This window comes from Bidens hawaiensis, unplaced genomic scaffold, assembly GCF_021521415.1.
Source record: "Bidens hawaiensis isolate Kalapana, Puna unplaced genomic scaffold, B.hawaiensis_p1.1 tig00002525_1, whole genome shotgun sequence".
Taxonomy (NCBI): domain Eukaryota; kingdom Viridiplantae; phylum Streptophyta; class Magnoliopsida; order Asterales; family Asteraceae; genus Bidens; species Bidens hawaiensis.
Window position 1 is genome coordinate 1,571,935 of NW_027491138.1, and position 6,550 is coordinate 1,578,484.

At 30.5% G+C, this 6,550-nt stretch overlaps 1 long non-coding RNA gene across 1 annotated transcript; it reads left to right on the plus strand.

Moving 5' to 3' along the window:
• Positions 1-555: 555 nt before the first annotated feature.
• On the plus strand, positions 556-1,026 carry LOC143619997 (uncharacterized). Its single transcript, XR_013151268.1, has 3 exons — positions 556-609; positions 747-820; positions 913-1,026. It is a non-coding gene; the product is annotated as an uncharacterized LOC143619997 (long non-coding RNA).
• Positions 1,027-6,550: the final 5,524 nt, after the last annotated feature.

The window sequence follows — 6,550 nt, forward strand, 5'->3', positions numbered from 1 at the left end:
ATTGGAATTTGAAGGAATTGAAATCCAATTCCATTCTTGATTTGCTCGTTTGACAAATGAATTGGAATCGTTTTTTTAACGGGGATAACGGCGGAAACATTTTAGTTTTTGATTTTTTTGTTTTTTATTTATGTTTTGCGTTGTGATTTTTTTAATTATTTTTTTAAATTTTTTTAGAGGTTTTCTATTAACATCAAAAACCCGTCAAAAAAATATTAAAAAATAATAATAGTAAATTCATAAATCAAAATATAAATCGAAAACAAAAAAAGTAAAAAAAACTAAAATGTTTTATTCGTTACTCTCGTTAAAAAAAGCTCGAGAAAAGATTCCAACGAATTCACTTGAAATCCTTTACATTTTGAAAGGATTTACAATCCCTTTATTTCCAATTCCTTGACAACCAAACACACCAAAATGGAATTAAAATTCCAATTCCAACAAAACGAACACGCCATGTCATGGGATTTTAATTCCAATTCTTTTGAATTCCCACGAATTCTGTGAAACAAACACGCCCTTAGTGTTTTAAGCCATCTTCTTTTATTTTGTTGCAGGTGGACACTAGCAATGATGGCAGATGGTTTTGTATTTGCAGTTGCTATAATGGTGAGCAAGTTAATTTCATTTACAAGACTAAGTTTTTGTTTCTTTGGTATTAACTATTTTCCTAAATCATATGAGGTTGTTATGTTTTGTCTCCCCGAAAAGATTTGTACTCAAATCTGGTTGTATACTTTTTTTAGGCTTGGGTTTTCTACAAGGAATCCAGCTGGATCAAGATAGTTGTTCTTTTGATTATGATATTTTTGTGCTCAAGGTAATCTTATTTTTGCTTATGAGCAGTGTGACATGTTCCAAATCATATAAGTGTAACTGTTTTATTCATTTTTTTTTGTTTGTCTTTTACAGTTTTGTCACTTGTGGATACATTGCTTGGTTGCTCTTCAAGTTGACACCTGAAGAATCCATAAAAGATCCAATATATTTCGTGCTGGTGAGACGTCAAAATGGGCACGCAATATATATATACTACTTAGAGTAACCACATAAATCACTTCTCTTCTTTTTATGTAATAGTAAACGACAATTTCATCAAATAATGTGCTAAGGTATATGCTTCTAATTTTAATTATATATATTTCATAGGGATGTCGATATGGGACGTGCGACACGATTTTCTCATGTAACAGCAAAAGTAATCGTTACTGTAATAGGCTGCTGCGTACCGGGGCTAATAATTTATGCGTATTCAGTTTATGGATTTCCATTCTATGTGGAAGTACTCACACCGTAAACTTCTTTTCATTTCTTTTGAGTTTTTTCTAAAATATTAAACATAATGTTTTTTTTTTAAATCAAGTTGGACAAGTGCTGTTTTTTTCCATTATACAAGTGTTGATTAATTTCCAGGTGTGGATAGCATATAAGGAATCAAGTTGGACAAGTGCTGTTCTTTGGATACTTGGACTTGTATGCTTTAGTGGGTAAGTATTCATCCAAACTAGTGGACATGAACACAGAAAGTCGCACCTTTGTGGTTCGGCAATTTACTGCAATTTTCTGTTAGTTAACTAATATTGTTTATTTTGGCAGCATTGCTTTATGTGTATACTTAGTGCGCGAATTGTTCCATCTCTCACAGGAGCAGCCTGTTTACTTTATACTTTTCAACAAAAGTAACAGGCAAGTTCAACAAACTCTACTTGTATCTATCTATATATAAACTAGGTTAGTATCTCGTGTGATACACGGGTTGGATAGATAATATTTTGATTTTAATAAATGAATATAAAGATTTATAAAATCGAATAAATTACAAATTACAGAAGAAAAAAAAAAGAATCATAATGATAGTTATCATAAATCTAAAAAAATTGTTTATATATGATTGTGCATGCCTAGCTAGTAACACTTGAATTATATAAGAAAAGAATATCATTAATTAAATATTTTGATTCGTAAATATTATAAAAAAAACATATGTATTAACATATTTCCATATAAAGTCTTTCGGGATGCATCGCAAATTCGCAACCCTGAAGAAACTTGGTCCTATTGAAAAAGTCTGTAGAGGTGTATTTGCTTATGCTAGCATCATTAAATTATATATGTTTGATTTACAAACAAAATATGAGAAACTACCAAAAAGATAATCAGTTGATTATGATAAATGGGCAAACCAATATAATCTTAACAAAAAAATTACTCATGCTAAACTATGAAATACATATGATTATCCGTAAATGAATACATCTATTAATTTTACTTATATACTCTTTACAAGAAGTAATATAAGTTAACTTTGCAGAAAAGTTAGTTACACAAATAAGAAATAATATATAGATATGTAACACCGTTTCATTTATTATATAAAAAGAACCTTATTACACAATTCATCAGTTATATCAACAAAGTAGACATGTTCTACAAATGCATAATTATCGGTTCTTAAAATTAGTCATAAGCGTAACATTTATATCAAATTTATTTAGTTTGTAAAGTCTAATCAACTTTTTCCCCTATTTGAAAATTACATGGGAACCATATGGGAACAAACATTGAGCAGATGTAACATAATAATCAATAACAACACATATATATGGTGATAGAAATTAGATACTACTATTTAACAAATTCAGTAGTATTGTAAAATATTTAAGACATTAACCAGATTATCATAAATTTAACTAAAATTTAACATGTAAACAAATCTTTAACCTTAGAGGTTTATTATCGAGTTTTGGAGAAATCATGAAAGTATTTACAGATAAATCGACACACCTGAGATTTGATAAACGAAATAGCTTGATATTATGTGATTGATTTTTTATTCTCCGGTAAATATTTCAAACTGCAGTTTTTTGTGTCTGATATCATATAGGGAGAAAGTCAATCGCGTCAAATATGATTTAGGGAGGCACAAAAAGTCAGCATGTGTGTTATAAATTATATGCAAATTAATATAATTTTTTTACAACAAAGGGTTGGTTACGGGATACCCATTTATCAATTTTGATCATTTTTTTTATTAAAGAAGTAGAGTTTTAATGATTGAAAATAAAAACTTGCAAAATGACACAAATATAGACATATATACTCTCTTTCACTACATGTGATTATATTTTTAATGCATAACGTATAAGGGTTTATGCGATTCTCACAATTTTCTACTTCAAGTTAGTTTTGAACTGGACACTTGTATATATAATATGACTGGCTAATTATAAAGATTACAGTAATATTTGATTCTTTAAGCTAAGTCATTTAATTTTGATTTTTAAATAATGATGATGATGATGATTCATGGAAGAATAATAAGCACTCATGTGAGTCATGCCCATCTCCTGTGAAGATACTTCCAAGGTCTCATAATAAGAGTGGCATATTTAATGAAAGAGTCGGTTACGGAACCATTTACCAATTTGATTATCCTTCTATTTAAATAAAGAAAAAAAAGGTTTTAATGATTGGAAAATATTTTGCCAAATGGCACAAATATAGTGCAATTAAGTGCCAAGTGGCACAAATAGATTTTTATATATTATAATAGTAGATATATATATAGGGGAGGGATCTTTTGATAACCATGTTGAGTTTTAAGAACTTAAGAACTCCATTATATGCCACACATTTAAATAAATGAATTAAAATATGTGGTTGAGATTAAATCTGATTATAAAATCAAAGTAGGAGAGAGAATAAAGATGTAAGTGGTTACACTAATTTTTACGTCCGTTACACATGTAAAAAGTCGACTCGGTGTGCAAAAAATTTCTGTAATTTTTTTACATGTATGTAACATACATATATTACTCGTGTGTAAAAAAATTCAAAAAAAAAATTGTTACATCGAGTTCTTTCGAGTTCTTAAAACTCAAAGGAGTTCTCATTTGAAAGAATAAGGTGTCGTTTTCGTCCTTGTAGTTTGACAAATAATGCGAATTTAGTCCAAAAGGTTTATTTTTTGCATATAGACAATCCACGTTTCCTAATTCTTGCCAATTACATCCAAATCACTAACCCCGTTAAATTCAATCGTTAAGTCAGGGGTAGACACGTATTTTCACTCTTTTTTTATTATATGAGTAAAGTGTCAAAATTGTCCCTAAGGTTTGGCCACATTTGCGAATTTCGTCCAAAAATATTTTTTTTTCGCAATTAGACCCTCGATGTATCGCAACCGTTGCCAATTTCATCCTAATTGTTAACATAGTCTAAATTCAACGTTAACTCAGGGGTGTTGCTATCCTTTTACATGTTTGTTTACATTATTATTATTATTATTATTATTATTATTATTATTATTATTATTGTTACTACCACTGTTCTGAACTAAACCCTTTATATGATTAAAACAAAGAAGAATAAATACACAAACGCTATATTTGATTCAAACATAGGAATCGTGAGATGTTATATATGTCATCGAACAAACACATAATAATAATAATAATAATAATAATAATAATAATAATAATAATACTGTAAACAGACATGTAAAATGACAGTAGCACCCTGAGTTAATGTTGAATTTAGACCGAGTTAACAACTTGGACGAAATTGGCAATGGTTGGGAAACATCGAGGGGCTAATTGTGAAAAAAATATTTTTGGACAAAATTCGCAAACGAGTCCAAACATCAGGGATATTTTGGCACTTTACTCATATAATAAAAGAAAGAGTGAAAAGACATGTCTACTCCTGACTTAACGATTAAATTTAGCGGGGCTGGTAATTTGGATGTAAATGGCAAAAATGGGGAAAAGTGGATGGTCCGTATACAAAAAAATAAACTTTTTGGATTAAATTCGCATTATTTGCCAAATTATAAGGACGAAAATGGCACTTTACTCCATTTGAAATATTGCCATATATATATATATATATATATATATATATATATAGCGATGTTAAAATAAAAACCCACCTAAGTTGTGAAAACTTTAGAAACTCATTCTCATCCATATGTTTTTAATTAAATTTTGAAACTTGTGGTACATAATTAAAGTTAATAAAAAATGTAAAAGTAGGAGAAGTTATAATAAGAAGTGAAGTGTGTCTAAAAAGTGTAATAAGTAATCTGGTGCGTTAGATTAAGTGATCTGATGGTTTAGATGGAAAATGTGTTTTTTATGCTGTGTGTTTTATTTTAATACATGCTTTATAACACTCCAGAGGTATTATCGTCAAGTGTGTTATATTTTATATGGAAGCATTATCAATTTATAATTATCATTTTTTTAATCCAAATTTAGAACACACTATCAAGAACATAACAAGATCTATAAAGTGTGTTTTAATAAGAAATGATCAAAATTTTAAAAAAACACCAAATTTTAATTAAAATTTAGAGCACAACGCCAAGAACGCCAAGAAAGCCAAGAACAAAAACACACTTTTATTAACAAAAACACACTAGCCCACTCCACGACACGTTATTCCTCTTTGGCATTTCATCAAACAGTTGGCGTGCAACCTACACTTTCCCCAACTTCACATACCCATTTATCACCGCAATCCACATAACATCCTAACTCCGGTGTCGGCACTCCGCTAAACCACAACATCGCCATCACCCCACCATCACACCAAGAACCCCAAGAACATCAAAAACAAAAACAAACTTTTATTAACAAAAACACACTAATCCACTCCACTACACGTTATTCCTCTTCAGCATTTCATCAAACGGTTGGCGTGCAACCTACACTTTCCCCAACTTCACATACCCATTTATCACCGCAATCCACATAACATCCTAACTCCAGTATCGGCACTCCGCTGAACCACAACATCACCATCACCCCGCCATCACACAAAGAACGCCAAGAACGGAAAACTTGGAAAACTCGCCAAGATGAGATAAGTAGACGGTGGTCGGAAAATACACAGACAGTGGCGGTCGGGAAACTCGGAAAACGAAAAATACACAGACGGCGGTGGCGGTGGATAGTTGACCTGATTGGTGTTTGTGGCTGGTTGAATAGGGTTGAACACGACAGTGTCTACTGAACACGGCGGTGACGGTGGATGGTCGAATAGTTGATCGCTATGGTGGTGATGGATAGTTGAACGACGGTGGTGGCTGTCGGTGGTTGTTGGATAGCCGCTCCTCTCTCTCTCTCTCTTGTCGTCTGATGGAAGATATGAGGAAAAGAAAAGGGAAAACATTTTTTATCTTAATATAAATAAATTAACACTTAAATTAATTCCAAAAATAACAAAACACATATAGACCATCCTACCCTCCATTGTAATATTTCATCCAACGGTCCATATCACTTATTACAATTTTTAGGAAAAAACCACTTCTTATTCTAACATTGTTCTGTAAAAGGAAATATAATTTTTTCTCTCTCCTGAAAACATATATAAAAATTAGTAAAAAAATATTAAAAAATAGCAAAACAATTTTTTATATTTTTTAATGTTTTGTATACAATGTAACAACATATATTACATGTGCACAAAAAAACGATGTTACATATGGTTTTCATGGGTTTTCACAACTCAAATGAGTTTTTATTTTATACTTCCCATATATATA